The sequence below is a fragment of the Catharus ustulatus genome, chromosome 21 (assembly GCF_009819885.2).
Source record: "Catharus ustulatus isolate bCatUst1 chromosome 21, bCatUst1.pri.v2, whole genome shotgun sequence".
Taxonomy (NCBI): Eukaryota; Metazoa; Chordata; class Aves; order Passeriformes; family Turdidae; genus Catharus; species Catharus ustulatus.
This window is the reverse complement of record NC_046241.1, coordinates 4,398,969-4,418,258: the sequence shown is the minus strand read 5'-3', so window position 1 is coordinate 4,418,258 and position 19,290 is coordinate 4,398,969. Positions and strand designations below refer to the sequence as shown.

The 19,290-nt window shown below is 49.1% G+C and overlaps 1 protein-coding gene across 2 annotated transcripts in view; it reads left to right on the top strand.

Annotated features, from left to right (window-relative positions):
* The first annotated feature begins 220 nt into the window (after window positions 1-220).
* The window catches only part of BRINP1 (BMP/retinoic acid inducible neural specific 1), an 88,109-nt gene continuing 69,039 nt past the window's right edge, over window positions 221-19,290 (top strand). The window contains exon 1 of one of the 2 annotated variants that reach the window (XM_033077494.2): window positions 221-633. The gene's annotated coding sequence lies outside the window, so the exon portion shown is untranslated. Of the gene's footprint in view, window positions 634-13,353; window positions 13,377-19,290 lie in introns of those variants that run through there. The other variant, XM_033077496.1, reaches the window with a different exon arrangement.

The following is a 19,290-nucleotide window of genomic DNA, read 5'->3' as shown; positions in this document are numbered from 1 at the left end:
CCCATCCCGCGGCCCTTCCCGGTCTCACCCTCCCTTCCCACGGCCCAGGCTCCGTCTGGCCGGAGTTAAGTCCCTCCTTTTTGCCCCCCCGGTCCCGCCCCTTCTCTAATTATGTACAAAACACTTCTTAGAATAAAACAGCCAAGCTGGGGCTCCGCCCTGCTTTCCTCTTCCCCATTCATCCTCTCCGGCCCGCTCCAAGCCCCTCCCCCGGTGGCAAGTCCAGCCTCTCGCTTCCCTCCTGGAGCTCTTTTCATTTTTATTTCTAACCCCCTCTCCATTCTCCCTGCTGCCTCTGCTCTTTCCCCCGATGGCTACGAACTGAGCAGCAGAAGAGAGGGGGGGCACAGGAAGGGGGAAAAAAAAAAGCAAGAAAAAGGAAAAGGAAGAAGGGGAGAAGCGGATTTTTTTTTTCCTTGCCTCTGCCCTTAATGCCCGCGATCTGGATCAAGGAAGGGGATTTTCTGTCTGAGCATGAAAAGGACTGCTAGAGCCCCAGGATTTTCACGCCTGCAGTATCAGCCCCGCACCCAGTATGCGAGCTGGACAGAGAAGCTCTCCCACAAGTTCCTACCGAGCCGAATAAAACGCACGGGCGAGCCGATCTCCGCCACAGAGGGACATTAGCATCAGGTAAGGCGAGCGCTGCGCTGCTCTGCGGCGCTGCCCTGCCCGGGGCCGGCTCCCCGTCCTGCCGCGCGTTGTGTAACGCGGCCCCTGCTGCCTCACCCCCGCCCTGGGCAGCGCCGGGTGCCCGGGGATGGATGGCGGAGTCCCGCAGCTCCCCTCGCCCTTCCGCAGCGTGCTGCCGAGCGGGGGCCGGGATGCGCGCTCTGGGAAGGAGGGGAGCGCTGCTTTTCGCTGGGGCAGCCCCCCCGGAGGATGCTCGGCAGTCGGGGCTCAGCCCCGGCTCGGCGGCTGGCGGGGGTGGCGGTGGGAGGCAGCCAGGATCCATCTGTATTCCGGAGTATCGGTACATCCCGGAGCAGGGGGGGACCGTCCCCAAGGAGATGGTGTCATCTCCACTTAATCCACTGCTCCGCTTTCGCAAGTGACAAGCAAACGCGGAGGAAAAGGAAAGTCTGTCGCCTCGAATCCCACACTGGGCTGATTGCCTCCACTTCCAGCGGGGATGGGAGACAGCGGCAGAGCCGGGGGAGGGTAGGGATGGCGGGGAGCTGCACCCCACGGTGCTGGAGATGGCTTTTCCCCACATTCATTTCCCCATTCCGTGCTGCTTGCGAGGCTGGTGTGGAGCACAACTTTGCCTTTTTGCAGTCCTTGGGGAATGGCGGGACGGAGGGCATCTCCATGCCATTGCAGCATCCCCGAGGTCCAGCACAGGCTGGGTCTAAAGCCCCAGAGACGATCTGGAGAGAGGAGGGGGGTTATAGGTGTGTGTTTGGCTTGGGAGAGTTCCCCCGTGCTGGTACCTGAGAGTGGGGAAGGGAGGAGGTGTCACTTCTTGGATGCAGTCTCAGCTTCATGGAGGGAACCCAGCAGCAGACGAAATGCTGGCAGAACTGGTGTTTGAATTTAGCCGTGTGATTGACATCTGCACCAGGCAGGACATGAAGGGTCCTTCATGCTTTACTCTGGCTGCTCCTCTGGCTGCATAATAATAATTTGTTAATGGCAGTAAATCTGCTTTCTCAGGAGTTGTAGAGAAGTATTTGGGAGACAGTGAGAGGAGGCAGGAGCAAGTAAAGAGGAGATGTGGCTTTGATGTAAGGAACATGAAAGGTTTTTGAAAAAAAAAAAAAATTCCTTATAAAGGAAAAATATCGATCAGCTCTGCTTGTGAGTAGCAGACAGACAGCCCTGGACTCTCTCCCTCCCACGCACCCCAGACAAGCCGCTGTGGTCTCCCTGGAGCATGTACACGCCAAGCACAGCCAGCACATGCTGTGGAACTCACAGCCCACCCCATGCTCACACGCAGCAGCTCGGGCTCACTCTGCCGTGCATGCAAACACCTCTCCAAGCTCTGCAGCCCCGCAGCTCCCGCACGCCCAGCCACACAGGTGGGATCCACACACACTGGAGCGTGCAGAAATAGCTGCATTGATATTCTGATTATGGAAATGAAACCTTCAGAAGTTCACATGAGCACATGCGTGCTGTCTTCTTTGCGGGGCTCGCAGTAGGTGGTGTGTGCCTCCAGTGTAGCTTTCTCTCTTGCAGTTGGCTCCAGGCATTGATTTGGGGTTTGTCTGACTCCAAAACCCTCTGCAACTCAGCACAAAACCCTCTGCATTTGGTGTGTCTACATTTGTTTTACAGCTCTTTGCAGATTCCCAGGGCTCGGGAATGATTTCAGTGCTGGAAAGGCAGACGAGCAGCAGGCAGGGAAGCAGGGAAATGGCTGGGGGAGAGGTGGCAATTCCATACTCATCCTGCCTTCTCTGATCAGGAGCTGGAGTCTGGGAGTATGGGGAGAGCTCTGCTGGAGTTACATAGCTTTTTAATGTGTGGGAGTGTGTGTGAGCAGAACCACACACACACCTATGGCTAAAACACAATGCAAGGCTCCACTTCGGTCTTACCCTGCTTCAGAGAAAAACCCTCTGATCCTCAGGGAACAGATACTCCCTTTGCACGTCCCTTTGATCAGAAATGACAGTGGGCACAGGGGAGATGATGTCACTGGTGTTAGAGGTGTTTAACATCCCCCTCTGACCTTCCTTCTCGCCATAGGGCCTAGTGAGGAGACCAGCCTCCGAGAGCAGCAATATAACGAGGCTAACTAAAGTCTGTGTTAAAACTTTGGAGAGGAGGAACATATGGTGGATTGGCTTGTTTTAGGTAAAATGTGTCCCAAAAGAAAAGCCACGGAATGTGTCTCTGTTCCCTCCTAACCACCACTGTTTACTACATTGGAAGTGTGTGTAAGGCGGATGCTAAACACTACGTGGGAATGGGTCTGCCAGCAGACAATAGTCATTGTTGTCTGTGTGACAGAAATAGTTCAAAGCCAAATTCTCTCATCCTTGTTCAGGCAGGAGCCCCACCACCTTCTCCAGGTGCATTGCTCTGGAGAGCACAGCAGGAACTGGCTCCAGAACCAGGGATCCGCACCCAGCTCCCTGCCCACCTCCAGGAATGGATGTGGATTTCTAGACTTTATCCAGGAGTTGGTATTTACAGCTGATGCAGAGATGTTGAGAAAGCAGGAAAAAATGGATAGGGGGGAAGGAAAAATAGCTGAAGAGCATAAATGGGGGTGAAGAACCCCCCGAGCACCGCAAGTCACAGCGTTCGGAGGTGAGAAATCAGGGAGGGAACCCCCGGGAAGGAAACACAGTCCGTGCCCTACTCACCCCGTTAAACCCCGCTCGGCCCCGTTAAGCCCCGCTCAGCCCCGCTCGGCTCCGCGCGGCCCTGCTCAGCCCCGCTCAGCCCCGTTAAGCCCCGCTCAGCCCCGTTAAGCCCCGCTCAGCCCCGCAGCGCCAGCGCGGCGGGCGGGCGGTGCCGCCGGGCCCCAGGAGGGGGCGCTGTGGCTCCACGCAGCACCGGGCGCGGAGCAGCGCGGAGCGGAGCGGGGCTCGCCCGCACCCCTGCCCGCACCATCATCCCTGTGTGCACCATCCCTGTCACCATCACCCTTGCCCGCACCATCATCCCTGTGTGTACCATCCCTGTGTGTACCATCCCTGTCACTATCATCCCTGTCACCATCATCCCTGTCTGTACTATCCCTGTCACCATCACCCCTGCCTGCACCATCCCTGTCCGTATTCCCCAGCAGCATCCCCTGCCTGCATCTATGCCCTCATCCCTGCCTGCATCCCAGCCCCATCCCTGCCCTCATCCCAGCCCCATCCCTGCCCTCATCCCAGCCCCATCCCTGCCCTCATCCCTGCCCGCATCCCTGCCTGCATCCCTGCCCTCATCCCAGCCCCATCCCAGCCCCATCCCTGCCCTCATCCCTGCCTGCATCCCAGCTCTCATCCCAGCCCTCATCCCTGCCCTCATCCCTGCCCTCATCCCTGCCCTCATCCCTGCCTGCATCCCTGTCTGCATCCCTGCCCTCATCCCTGCCTGCATCCCAGCTCTCATCCCTGCCCTCATCCCAGCCCTCATCCCTGCCCTCATCCCTGCCTGCATCCCAGCTCTCATCCCTGCCCTCATCCCTGCCCTCATCCCTGCCTGCATCCCTGCCCATCCCAGCCCATCCCTGCCTGCATCCCTGCCCATCCCTGCCCATCCCAGCCCATCCCAGCCCATCCCAGCCCATCCCAGCCCATCCCAGCCCATCCCTACCCGCATGCCCGCCCCATCCCCAGCCGCGGAGCAGGCGGAGGGGCCGGGGCTGTGCGCTCGGTGCCGGCGGGGCTCTGCTCCGGGAGCCCAGGTGCGGCTGCACGGTGCGGCCGCCTCCTCCCGCCAAGGAGCCTGCGGGGCGAGCAGAGCCTGCGGGGAGCCGGCCCGGTGCGTGCAGGGATCGTTCACCCGGTGATGAAATGCAGCTACTTCTGGGACGGAGCCCAGCAGCTTTTCCGTGCCAGCAAATACTACAGGGGAAGTGAAAAATCACTTCATGCATTGGAAGTGCAGAGATGAACTTAGTGAGGCAGAATATAAATTACCCAGACCGAGGGAGCTTGTGCCCAGTTGTTTGATTTACACCATCCTGCTTGCAAAAGTATCATGAGATTTTTAACAACCGTAAGGACCTTGGCCCATTTCCTTCCAGGCCACACTGAGCAGCTTTTCAGAAAGGGAAAACATCCACATGCACACAGAGATCTGGTCTCTAAACAGATCCATGGATTGGGGTCTGGTCCTGTGGTTCTCCCTCTTCCCTGGAAGATGGCTGCCAGAGCAGGATGCCAAGCTGAGTCAAGGCAAACATCTCCTCCCAGGAACGTGTGGTACCCCAGAGTGTTCTTGATGCCAGGGAAGGTTTTCCCCTGCTTGCTGTGCCTCTGCATGGCCACGTCCAGCTGATGTGCTGGGCCTGGAGCACATCTGGGCAGGGCTGCAGTGGGCTTGTGGTTGAAATGTTAGCAAAGAGAGAGACCTGGGGAAGCAGGATGTATCTACCAGGTACTTCTGTCTGGAGAGAGGATGGGCAGAGATGGGCCACACAAATGAGGTGACATTCCAAGGTTTGGAGTAGGCACAGGACAGCTATTGGCTGCTTGATGAGCTAAGCTATACAGTGCCAGGGAAGGAAAAGTCCTGACTAGTGGGAGGGAGGAATGGGAGAAAGAGCTGAAATCAGAGGAGCAGCTGATTTAGACTCATCTGAAGGCTATTGAAGGACTTAAGTTTATTTCAGGAGTGCTGGATCACATCCCAAGTGGAGGTGGCATAAACTGGGTATATGAACATGTCATTTTGGAAGGAAAACAGGAGTCAGACCCAGGATTCCCCTGGGCCTGGGCTGGGGAGATTAACACAACATTTACAGCCCCCTGCTCGGGGAGCTGTTTTCCTGCAGCCTTGAGTCAGGACCTGCAAGCAGCTTCACGGGAGAAAGATGTTTATTTATTTTTGCTATTTGTTCTTCTGAAGTCGTGTGCTCTACATCCATTTTATTGTTGCCTGCACGGCGCAGCTGGCAGAGCTCAGCTCTCACAGAGCTGCTGCTGTGTCCGCAGCAGTGCTGGCTGAGTGGGACCCACGGTGGCACCAGTGCTGGTGGCATGTTTCTGGGTGTTGACATAGCACTCCCCAGTGCTTGAACTCTCCCACATGTGACTCCTGGCTCCTGTTCCAGAAAAACAACCAGTTGCACTGCTGATGGATCACCTCTTTCAGTGGCAATAGGAGTAACAGTAAGTCAGAGAGGAGTGAATAATCTAGAGAGGGTCACCTGCAGAGGAGGATGGAGTGAGTTGCCTTTGCCAGACACATGCTGCTGTTCACTGATGGAAATGCTGGGCAGAGGTAGAAGCTGACGTGCCAGAAGCACCAGTAGAGCTTTGCAGCCCTAGAACAATTCTGTGTGTGTGTATCAGCAGTGGGCACCGTTCTGTGGAGTGTTTCCATCACAGAGACATCTTCCCTCCCAGAGAGTCATGAGCAAAGTCACCTCAGAGCTGACACTCCAAGCTTGCAAACCAAGCTATCACACATAAGACAAGCTCCAGAAAACCAACAAAACCCCAACAATTTGCTCCAGGACTTTTGGTTGGATAGCATGAGAGAATAGGAGGAATGGAGGGAGCTCTCACTCCTATCCATTCTCCATACTCCCAATTTCCAGTAGAGTAGCTCTGGATCCTGTAATTTTCATGCCTAGGACCTGTCTCATTGCTATCCTGATAGGAAGTCCTTTACTCTGGTATTTAGAGAAGATACATCCCGAAGCCTTACAACAGGTCTTCTTACAGCCAGGAGTTTTATATCCTTGCATGTTACAGCTGGAATATGTTGTACAGCGAGTTCCCGTGAAAAGCTCGCAGCCTCTTGCTGTAAATCATCACAGCCTGTCTAAACCAGGGCTGTTAACTGGCTCTGTGGTGAGTGAGGATCTCTTTCTTAGGCTTTGATTTAGAGTGTGATTTAGAACCTGGCCTGTGCTCTGGACTCCACTGTGTCCATCATGGTTTTGGATGCAGTTTTGGCCAGAAGTCCTGAGTCGGCACAAGCGATCCCATTTAGCCATTTCTTTACCCTGCCCTAGCTGTGTGTGTGGCTGTCAGATGCATTGCTAACACTGGAGACCCCTGTGGTAATTTATCCTTGCAGCTCTGGATGCTGACTTGCTAAGCAGGGTAGAAGACAGGGAGGGAGAGCTTTGAAACCATCACCTCGTGCAGGCAGCACATTGTAAGTGAGGCTGCGGGACCAGGAAAATAAATAAAAGGAGTTTGTGGAAAATTACACAGCAACTAAAACTAACCAGGGAAGAATGTGCAGAAATGAGCTGTGACCCCAGGGAGGAGGCTGGGGGGGACCAGGATGAGCAGGTGTGAATCCTTAGCTGGACTTGAGGGCTCAGTGGAACAGACAGCAGCGAGGCAGGACGCGGGTGCTGGAGCAGCCGGGCTGCTCTTGGCGCGTGGCTGCTCTTGAGGCAGGTACAGATGGTGAGCGGGTGAGCAGAGCCCTCAGACATATGCTGGGCTACATATGTGGCTCTGGGTCCCTCCTGGCTCAGACCACCTCCCTGCCTGGAACAGGAATGTTGTTCCAGCCGTTTCCCACACTGCTCTGTGCTGAGAGAGGTTTGCAGTTAAAATCAAAGGTGTGTTTTGAGGGAGCTGAGGAGTGCAAGCTAAGACTGAAGAATGCCTGAGAAATACAGAGAAAGTCAAAGGGAAGAGCTAACAAAGACAGTGTTAGCACAGTGTTTGTGCTAAAATTGTGAACAGAGGGAAGAAAGCAGCAACAAGGATCCCTATAACGTAGCCTTAAGACGAGCAGCTATTTCTAGAATTGCTTCTTGTCATGTTGTCCAAATTCGGGGTTGCTTCTGCAAAACAACTCCAGGCTTTGCTGTTTTATGCTGGAGAATGCTGATAATGTGTTTATCTGCCATTTCCACTCTCCTAAAAGAGAACAGTGAAGTATTTGAAAATGATGGACCATGTTCTAGGCCAGTGAATAGATAAATCTGGTCTACCAGGGAAAGGAGACCAATTAGGATTTTCCAACAATATTTACCTAAAGCAATCAAAGAGCGGAAATTTGAGTTCTAGAAATGTTTAGATAAAACCCTTTTTGTGCAATTAGAGATACATGTGTATCAATCCTTCTATTTGCTTCTTGAGGGGAAGAGGTAAGGTGAAAAGACTGATTGGAGCTGGAAGTGTTGCTCAGGGAATTTGCTGGAGGATGAGGGATGAAGTAGAGCTATATTTTGCTGATGAAGCTGGATTGGGCCTTGTTAAGACTGGAAAAAAAAACTCAGAAGTATTCTAACCACAACAGTAGGACACTAAAGGGATCAGAAAGACATGGGTGAGCGCTGTCACTCCTGGGATAACCTTTCAGCAAAGTCAGTGGTTGTCTGAGGACTGTCATCTGCAGTGCCAGATGGAATATCCTGTGTGTGACTCTATTGAATCCTTTCATGCTTTGTGTTTTCATAGCACTCTGCAGTACTGGAGTAAGTTACGAGTCATCTATGGAAGTGTTTTTTGGGGGAGGGTTTAGATCTAGAACCACATAATTTATTTGGGTGTCTCCCAGCTTTCCATGTGAAAGAGAAGGGGTGAATAACTATATTTCAATTCTCACTCCTCTTTGTGACTGGACAAATGTCAAAATCACTCCTCTTGTCTCAAAGGCCCTGCTGCTGCAGCATGTGTCACTGAGTGCTCAGATATTGCTCAAAGTTTATCACAGAGTTCTTTTCACTTAATTGTCACCGACCCATGGCAATCAGAACCACAAAGAGCCCGATCCTGCAATTGGAATTGCGCAGAAAAATTTTTAATTACAGCCCCATGGACATAATGAAACTGATTCCCAAGACCCAAGCCTAAGCAACAGCAAATCCATACACACGCTGAGTGCAGAGTGAATCATGTTTATGGTCCATCAGTGTTCTGCTTCTTTGTTCCAAAATGCTGGTCAGGAAGGCAGAAGAAATATTCCCTGGGATATTATAAAGACTAACATATCATCAGAGGGAGAATCAATGGAGATTGATGGCAAATTAGATGGACACTTGAGACATTAAAAGGAAGGATGGAAAATAGAAGTGATGTTATAATTGAACCATATTAATACATTTTAAATTGCTTTACAAATATTAACAAGTTAAATAAGGGAAGCCTGGAAATAATAGTTCATCTAGTCTGGGAAAGCTGGGAGTGAGGAGGGACATTCGGGTTCCAGTACAAAGGTATATGAAGGTTAAAATGGAAAGTGATCAGAAGTATTTTAACACTTTGATGATAGAAGAACAAGGGGACACATCAAAATTAAAGGGCACAACTTTTAAAGCAAATTAAAAGGAAATAGTCCTTTCTTCAGTGTATAGTGAAGGCACACAATTCCCTGCTGCAGGATGTCGCTGAGATGAAAGTCCGGATGGATTTGAAGTGTAAAGGGCTACATAACTTTGTAGCAATTAATAGCATTTGCAGCCCTGCAATCTGGGACAATGGTAATCAGGTCTCAGGCTTCAAAGCGAAGGATGACCATCTTCTGGGGTCAGGAAGGACATTTTCTCCCTGCATAAAAAGAACATAATATGGTTGGCCAGGTAATGTGACAGCCCATGGTCGATCCCGCTGGAAGCCAAGTCAGCAAGAGATTAGCAAATTGCTTCTGTGGGTGCTGGATTAAGGTATTATAAAAAGGTTTTCATCAATGCCAGACAGAATATCAATCCAGCAATCTCCTCTTCTGTGTCAACTCCCACAAAAGTGATTTCAGTGATTAGAGTAGATATTGAAGTAGGACATGAAACGGGTGGTTATGGGCGGCAGCAGTGACCCTGCGCTGCACAGCTCGCTTTCCTCTATCAGCACCAGCACCTGTGGGATGGAGCAGAGCTGGGATCAGCCTGGAGCCCCCCAGCACCAGCTTCTGCAGGGATACAAGCTCCCTGTCCCCAAAGGCCTGCTGCCTGGACAGAGGAGGAGAAAAGAAACAGGGAATGCTGTCACCTCTGCGCAGTACCAGAGGAAACGCAGCACCAGGCTCGGAGAACAATTCAAATCCTGTCAGTAGAAGCATTTCAGTTTGCAATTTAGCCTTGACAGATTTTGAAAGTAGTTGGTGGCAAGGTAGCAGAACATTATAGAAAACAGGACCTTAAATACCACCGTGGGATATATGGGGAACATTTGGAAAATCAGCCTCCAAGGTGTTTGTAAGATGTCACCTTAAAGAATCTGCCCAAGCTGATGCAGGGAGGATTTGACAGAGATAAGTGGGTGCATGAAATCTTGAGATTTAACCAAAGCAGCTTGGTAGGAGTGATGGTGGGCAGAGATCAGCTATGGAGCTGTGTCCTCTCCCCATGTTTTCCACACAGTCCCATCCCCCTGAGGGTCCCAGGGTGACTCCCTGTGTCTGCCTTGTGTTGGGCTCAGTCCTGCCCCCTGCCCAGGGTCATCCACCCTCACCATGCTGCTGGGAGGGAGCAGGAATGTGCCTTTCTGCATAACCTTCCTCTCCCATCAGCCATTCTGCTCCTGCTGCTGAAGAGAGAGGTTGGGTGAAGAGAAAACAAGGCTGTTGAGGACAGACAGGGACGTTCAGGTGACACTTGCTGAGAGCCACTTCTGCAGTGGCCATGAGCATCTCCCGGTGAACAGAGAAGAAATTGCACTCCCAGGGTCAGGTAATGAAGCTGTGCTTCCTTCAGAAAGGTGGGAAGGATGGGCAGCTGTGAGGAAAACACGTCAATAGATGGGATAAAGTTCTGACAGGAGTGTGGCTGGGAGGAGGGAGTGGAGCTGGCTGCTGGGAACACAAAGTTCGCTGGTGGGGCAGGTGTGGATGCTCAGACAAATTGCCACAAATGATTCCTTTGCTTCCTGGATGGCACAAAGAGAGGGATGTGAGTGGCAGGTGCAAATCTGCCAGTGAGGTGTTGTGGAGGTGTGATGATTACCGAGCTCATGGCCTGGGCTGGGAAGGATGGATGAGGGGGTTTTTGTTCTGCAAAATTCACCAGAAAGATGTATGCAAAAAAAAAAAAAAAAAAAAAGCTATTAGGTAGAACTGCAATTTACCTGCATTATTGGAAGATTGATTTCTGATGAAAGGAACAGAGAAAAGCAGGGAATAAAATGTTAGGGATGGCAAGAATGGGGATCAGAGGTCTAAAATGGCAGCTGTTAGTATTCTTGAAGGATTGGTTCAAATGGAACTGCAGAGACCAGTGCAAGCTTCTGATTTCCAACCATCTGCATTTAGAAAAGAGAGGGAGACCAGCAGGCTGGCCTCAGTGAAATTCTGCTGGATTTCCCCGGAGAATCAGAATTGTCCCTGCATTTCAAGTACCTGAAAGCCTTAAAACACTGGCAAGGCTGAAAGGTGAGGTGAGGGTCGAAAGTGAGAACGGCTGACAGGAATAAGTAGATTGTAGTCTAGGCTGGATAATTCAGAGATCTGTAATAAAACTGCCCAGTGACAGATAGTGAATAAAAGACTACAGGTATATTATGGTTTACGGAGCACAGGACAGATGTGTCTCTAAGGAGGATGAGATAAGGAGAGGAAGGCAGCAGTGGCTGTTTTGGGATGCAGCAGCACTGTGTGAATAAAGCAGCACTGTGGCAAGACAGTTCAATCATGGTGCTGTCACTGACATGTTATATATGACCTTGAGCAGGTCACTTAGGCTGGCAGCTTTGCAGAAGAGCTTTTTAAATGCATGTGTTTCCATGCACAGGAGCTGGATCCCTTCAGGGCTGCAGCTCTGAGCCTCCAGCTCGCACAGCAGTTGGGAGCTACCCAGGGAACTTGGATCCAAGTTTGGCATGAGGGAAAATCTGGGGTTTTTAAAGAATTCAGCAACCCCTGTCCTCAGGAAGTATAATCCCCCAAAGACTGGTAGTCAGCCGTGCTGACTCTTTACATTTCCAGTGCTGGGCAGAAACAGTGCTGATTTGCCTCTCTCTCCCCTCCACCCTGGTAAAATGGCTCCTTCTTCAGAAATCTAGCCTGAATTAATGTCTCTCCTCATTGCCTAAGATCACTGGCAGAGCTGGCCTTTTACTGGAAGAGATAAGGGAAGAACACACTAATTGTTTCTGTTTGCCTCCCTTGCACACAGAAATGAGTATTCTACATACACAAAATATAAAATGAACTTTGCAAGTGCACACACACACACACACACACAGAGACATGTGCATTGTGCTTTAAGAACACTGAATCAAGGTGGTTTCATATTAATCTTTTAACCAACTTCAGCATTTGCAGTAAATAGCAATTAATGATAAAGCTGCTTGCATTAAATAGAAGAGCAAAAGAGGCTGATAGGTCCTTCCTACCCGTGGATCCTCCTGCAGTGCTTCTCATCACTTTGTTAAGTTTGAAGACAGAGATTTGTCTGTGGCTGCACTTTTTTTTTTCCTCACTGCTGCTCCTCCGAGGCAGCTCTTCTGTAAAGCCTTGACACCAGTGAAGTGCAGTCCCCAAACTCTGGTGTGTCACATCCCAGGGTCTCTGATGCTGGGCCATGGCCTCCTTGGGGTGCTGTGGGAGGATGGGGACAAGCACACTCTGCTGCCCTGGCACAGCCATGCTCTGTCTCCAGACCTGCATCACTAACATCTGGACTTGGGGAAAAGGAAACCAACAGGAGACCTGAGACACACTCCAGATTTTATTTTTAGGTGTGAGTTTAAAATTCCAAGCACTTGAAGGGAGATGAGGATTGATTCCCAGCTCAATAACTCAGTATTTCTGTGTTCTGAGACTCAGGATGCATTTTCTGTGCCCCACATGCAGAGTGCTCAAGCATGCAGCATCTGCTGGGACAGTGCTGCAGGACTGTGGAAGATGACAATAAAAACCATTGGAGGATTTGTGCTTGCTCATATGGCCAAACACTGATGTTAATAAAGCAAAATATCCCAGAATCGGATTATTTCTGAGGGGAAGCTTGTTTCCTCCTGGAGGAACTCCAAGAACAAACTAATACAGGGAGCTGAGATGTTTGGCAATGTGGAAACCTCCAGAGATATTTAGAGGCTCAATTCCTACCCACATACCTAATTTTCTTTAAATCCTGTGGATGCAGGAAGCTGAGCAGGTGCTGCTTCCCTAAATACCTCCAGGAGCAAGGCTGTGAGCAGGGTCCTGTGCTGGAGAAACCAGACACAAAAAAGGGTGCAGACCCTGCCTGGGGAGCAGGATCCCTGGGACAGGCTGTCCCTGGGTGCCTGTGCCTCATTCTGGGTGCTTTTCAGTCCTTTGAGTCAGGGATGCCTGATGGAGGGAGCTCTGCTTTTATTATTTTTTTTTTATTTTATTTTTATTTTTTTTATTTTTTTTCTTAATGTCACACACATTGGACATCACACCTTCCAATTTTCTGTAGGGACTTTGTACCTGTTTAGTTGTCTGGTGATTAAAAAAAAAAAAAGAAAAGGAAAGTCAGGAGAAGTGAAAAGGAAGAATTCAGAAAAATAGCGGGTGAAAAGGGATGGTGTCACTGTCTTAAAATAAACCAGCAGCATATGGCAATTTCTAATGGAAAAAGTAAATTCGCTCTCAGATTATTTCTTGGAACTTTTCACTCATTTTTGATACAAGGCTTTGCTCATCTATTTTGCTGTAAATCTAATTATTTCATTTTAAGTTCTCTGTTGAATGCAGGTTTAGACTAGAAGACAGCAAAGGACTCTGAAAGTCATCAGCTTAAGGAGCTCACAGAAACTCAGCCTTGCTGAGATCCCTCATGTTGTTATGAAGATCTGACAGACAGTTATTGGAATTCCTGGTAGGAATAGGTGAATAATGATTTCTCTCTTTTTTTTCCCCCCATCAGTTTAGTTCTGGAAGAAAAATGAAGGGAAAAAATTACTTTTAGATATTTAAATATAATTAGCATGGCGGGGGAAGAATGAAAAGATTTTATATTTGAGACTAAAAGGAAAAGAGAGTAGAAAATCACTTCAAAACTTAAATTTTGCATAAATTAATAATTTGTTTTTTTCATAACTGTATCATTTCACTTTTGGTTGGTTTTGTTTTTTTAGCATTTCCTGCTAGATCCACTTTATAAACATCTCATCATGAAGCATTTACATTATGAAATAATGCAGCCATGTACTTTGATTATTTTAATTTTTGCCATCCCACTTTTTGACAGTAACTATCTAATGAATTCAATCTGAATTAATAAACATTGACAGACAATCCCCAAGCATTTTTCTGAGCCTAATTTTAGGACGTGTTAAAAACAATGTCTCACATCCTTTAGTGCCTATGATTGCAATTTCCTTTATGCTGCACACAGTTAAAGACAATTCCTACCTCAAACAACAGATACTCAAAGGGTCCAGAGTGATGGGAGATAAAAGGAGGAAGCAAAAAGATCTGTCTGAAGTCAGAGTAAATCAGGAGCAGAACCATACAGAGAAGAGTATGGTCTTAACTTCTTTCCCTGCTTTCTCACCAGCCTGGGGATTAATTATAAATCTCTTTCTCACCCATTAGATTTTTCTCATACTCCTTCTACTCCTGCACTTTCTCATTCACACCTTCAAGTCTTTGCTACTCTTCCCTTAATCCAGCTTTCCTGACTCTCTGGTTTTTACACACTTTCCTCTTTTCTCCTCTGCTCCTCCTGGAGAAGATTGCTAACGAAGTGGCAAGTGTTAATAACATGGCTTGGCTGTGCCTGCTGTGATGGAGAAAGGAGGAGCAGGGTGGGTGAAGGAAAGCTGCAAAGAAGGAGGAAAGGGATGATCTGAACTGATTTCAGACTCTGGAGGAAGGCAGAGGAACCCCCTACACGCTCAGAAACCTCATTGCAATGGGAGCAGAGTCTGAGCTGGATGTCTCAGGAGGAGAACATCAACACACCTGCAAGGTGGGACTTGTCTCCTCAGGGGTACAGGGGCCAAAGCAAAGAGTTCCAGGCCTGGGAGATGTGTAAGGGGAGCCAGCAGAGCCCTGCCCTGTGCTGACAGGAGCTCAGCTGAGAGCATCCTGCACTGCATTTGTGTGCCTGGGTGTGTGCACAGGGACTTGTGGTGCTGCAGCAACATCAGCTGTGGATGTGCACACCCCCTGAGACAGGGGTGACACTGCTGTGGCAGTGCTGGCTGTGCTGGCAGGGTTCACAGCCATCTGCCATCCCCACCTGAGCCCAGGATGTCACCACTCCTCCTGCCAGCCTCCTGCAGCATCCCCTGCTCGTCCCTGCAGCCTCTGCTGTGTGCTCACTGGGAAATCCTGGGCAGGACCTGTGGGTTCAGGGCACTGAGGTGTGCAAGGGGGACACAGGGGAGCCCCTGTTTGGGGCTGGCAGCTGCAGCTCCCTGAGGAGCACAGGCTGAGCCCACAACAGCTGGTGGGGACAAGCTGTGTTGGTCCTGTGGGAACAAAGATGTCTAGTCTGCAGGAGGAGGGACAAAACAGAGGTGTAAATTAGAGGGAAGTTTCCTTGAGCTGCTCTGGTCTGAGAATATTCTACCAGGAATAAAATGTCCAAGAATAGCTGTCTGTCATTGCAAACAGTCACATAAGCCATGATAGATAACTTCAGGCTATGTCTTCATGAGCACAGCAGACTCTAAATGCTCTTCTTTCTTTGGAAACTCTTGCCCAACACCTTTGATTTCACAGGGATAAGCCAGCTGTATTTCTGTCCTGCATTTAATTTAACACATACAAAATTATGTATCTGGCCAGCTATTTATTATCTAATTCGATGTCTGCAGTTGAGGAAAGACTATTTATCCTTTCCCACAGCAGTGTCTCTTTCTCTGGCAGCTCTGACTATCTGCTAGGTGCCCTGGGGAATGTCAAGGCAGAATTAATTAATCATGACCAGCCATGGAGGTGTTTTGCAGATTTGGATTTGGCCAGCTGATTGCACAGGATCTTTCTGGGAGTCAGGCTGTTGAAGACACAGTTGTGACGCTCGCTCTGGATTGCTTTCAAAGTCATTTTGGGAAGCTGCAGAGGCGTGCAGGATCCCTCCAGGGTGAGGAGTTCTAGCAGGAGAATGTGTGCAGGCTGCTGGAGGGGACTGCTGGCTCCCTTTGGCAGGACACCATGCCAGGGGAAACTTTAAAGTGCCACCCAGCACGTCCTGTCCTTCCCCCAGCCCACAAAGGTGTGAATCTCTCAGCACTCCCGTGGAAGCCTTGCAGGCATTCATTGTGAATGTCTCCCCTGGAGCAGGAGGAGCTGTGATCATCTCTTGTGATGGCACCTGGCACCTGCCAAACTGGAAGTCACCCCTCGGCCTGCCCACGAGTGATGGCAGCACGGCCAACTGCACAGGCTGTGCTGGAACTGCAGTGTTTGTTTTACAAACAGCTCTCAGTTCTTGCCTCCCTTGGTAGAGCCTGGTTGAACATGTGCTGTTCTTCCTGGTCAGTGATTTCCTCCTGGCACTGGGGAAAGGTCAAGTGTCCATGCCAGTTCTTTTGGCTCTGTCAGCAGCCCTCAGACCCTCTGGCGATGAAGGGCTAATGATTTGCAGAGTCTGGCACGGATGGGCAATATCTCCCTGCAGGAGCATTCCTCCTTTCCAAAGACACTCCACAGTGTAACTCAGAGTAATGAAGCATTTCCCTCAAGGACTCTTCCAGGGGGTAATTCCATGCTCAGTGGTACTGTTGGTGTCAGAGGGATGGGACTCCAATGCTACAGATGTGCTGCTGACAAGGAGTAAGGTCAACTTTCAAGTAAATTATCCAGAGTTTTCAAAATTGATCATCCTCAAACCTCCTTTCCTGCCTTCGACTACTTCCACTGTTGCCTAACACAGAGACAAATTGAGGCACTTTGCTCCTTCCCCACCCCAGAGATGAGGCTGTGCACACAGAAGCATCAGCTGGGATGGGATGGAGCCATTTGTGGGGCAGGGAGGTGGAAGCATCAGCTTTTAATGGAAGTCTCAGACTGCAGCAGTGCTCACTATTAGCCTAGAGCTGTAATCCATAGTGACAGGCCAGCTGGAGCACGAGGACACTTGCAGGCAGATCTGCATTCAGAGGTGCACTCCAGCAGCTGCATGGGGGAATTCAGATTTCCAACCATGGAGCCTGGCACACCAGGCATGTTCTGTTCAGAGAAAAAGCAGACAGAAAAGCCCCTCTTCCACTGCAAATAAATCTCCAAAACTTGGGGATGCTTCTTCTGATTCCCACTGGACAAACAGAGCTTTCCCTGGGTGTTGGAACTCTGAAACCTGGGAGTTGTGAACTTTCTGTGCTTTCTGGCACTGACCCCCAGGGGAACACTGCTTTTGACCTGAGCCCTTGGAGGGGGCTCCCAGATTTGGGTGGTGGAGTTGGAGTCCCTGGTGTGTAGTTTGAATGGAGGTGTGTAACATCACATGGTGGGGGGGTTGGAATTTGGGGTTTTGGAATATATTAATAGGTATGGGACAAGATAGAGGTTCTGGGGTGTTCTGTTTTTCTTCCTTTTTGTTCCTTCTTCTTGGTTTTAGGTTGTAGTTTTTGGTTGGATAGAGGGTGCTGCACTACAGGTCATGGGTGTTCGGTCATTGGGTCAAAAGTATAAATAATACAGATGTTAGTTTTTAATTGGATAGTTGGGCCTTGAAAGACCTTGTAGCGAGTGTGACACAGCTCCATTTTGTCATTTTTAGCTTGTTAGCTAGAAGTGCTGTAACACTCACTGTACTGTAGATAAGAATTAATAAACAACTAAGTCCAAACACGAAACTTCACCACCCGTGCTTCAATCCTGGCTCTGACTGAAGGCACAGGAAAAAAGAAGATTAAACACTAATACCTGGGAGAGGTGCTGAGCACTGATCCCTCTCTCCAAGGATGCTGAGACTTCCTTAGGAAGGAGCTGCCCTTAGCGTGTTGGGACTTCCTTTAACCTGATGAAAGCCAGGAGAGGGAAGGAGAAGGGGAAAAAGGGAAGGAGAAGGGGAGGAGAAGGAAGGAGAATGGGAAAGAGGGAAGGAGAAGGGAAAGAGAGGGAAGGAGAATGGGAAAAGAGGAAAGGAGAAGGAGAGGGGAGGAGAGGGAAGGAGAAGGAGAGGAGAGGGAAGGAGAACAGGAAAAGAGGGAAGGAGAATGGGAAAGAGGGAAGGAGAAGGGGACGAGAGGGAAGGAGGAGGGAAGGAGAAGGGAAGGAGAGGGAAGGAGAAGGGTTGTGCACAGCCATGCTCTGCTCTCTGTCCATCACCATCAGCCTCGCTGGGGTCCTGCCTCTCTCCACATTAAAATGGGCCCTGTCCTCTCCACCCAGCCAGCGCTGCCCCTGTCTCTCACCGAACCTGTGTCTGCACAGGGAGCTCGGGGATGTTTCCTCCCTGACAGGAGGGATCCATGGAGTTGTCTCGTTTCAGGCTCAGCTCTGTGTTGCCATTCTCACCCTCCCTTTTGCCGCTTGCTTTGCCCTTCCTTCCAGCCCACTTTTCCACCACCTCCCCAGACATGGCAGCAGAAATTCACTGGGAGTGATTCCCCTCTGCTGTGTGCAGGGCTGCAGAAATTTGGTTTCAAATAAGGCAAAAAAAAAACAAAAAACAAAAAAAACCCCAAACAAACAAAACAAAAGATTCAGGTAGACTTCTAGACTTCTAGACTTCCAAGAAGGAGGTGGAATATATCTTTTCAAAGTACGTAAGTGGTTTGGAAGACAGAGGTCCCAGGAGGTCAATGGCATTCAGACTTTTAAATCCCCGATGCTCATGAGAACATTGCTCACAAATTCCACTCTGGGAAAATCTGCATTTTCTTCTTCTTCTTCTTCTTCTTTTACTTAATTAATTTATTTTTTCTAAACAAGTAGAGGAGTTGGTTTTCTGGTGAACAGAGAGGAGAGGAGCTGTACTTTGCTGTCACTGAGCTGACAGAGCTGCTTGGAAATGGACAATTTCCTTGGGAAATTCCTGCCTTTTGATAAGTGGTTGTTTTTTTTTAAACTTCAGTGTGAAAGAGAACCATGATCCTGCAAGGTTCTTATGACCTAAAAAATTTAAAAGCAATAATAATTTGAGATCATTGATATCTTCTGTTCCTGTGGTGCTGAAGCACTAAGATGCTGTGAGAAATATTTAGCATTGTATGAAAATACATAAAATAAACAGCACCAAATATTTATGCAATATATCAGGCATTCTAAACATATATCAATACAATACACACTATGTAAAAAATGTCAAAACAAATTAATTGAAACAATACAAAAATAATGTGTTTATTTCCTCAAAATTAAACATTTCAATATGACTGAAATGAAGAGAGAAAATCCAAATGATTTGTTTTGACACTTTAAACGTGAAAAAAGTTTGTCAAAGCTGACATGTTCCCATGCAACGTTTCAATTTTGAAGGAACTGCGTTTTCCTGCAAAAACTGTTCTGTCAAAATTTTTTGACCAGCTCTACTTACAGTGTATCTAAACAGACAAGCATCACAGCCAAGACTCTCAAACGCTCCAGGTGGTCAGGAGATGGATTAAGCACAGAGCAGAACAGTCTCAGAGAAGGAAATAAATAAAGCTCACAGCTAGAGGTGGCCTCAGACGTGGCTCACAAAGGATGCAATGTTTGAGATGCTCAGACCTGAGTGGTGTTCAACTTAAATCCCACAAAGGACTGAATTCCTCCAGTTTTTAATTTTTTTTTAGCATATCTGTGTTGCAGAACTGGTGCACTGATGGGAGAGGGTGTTTGTGATGCCAGTGCAGATCCTCAATATCC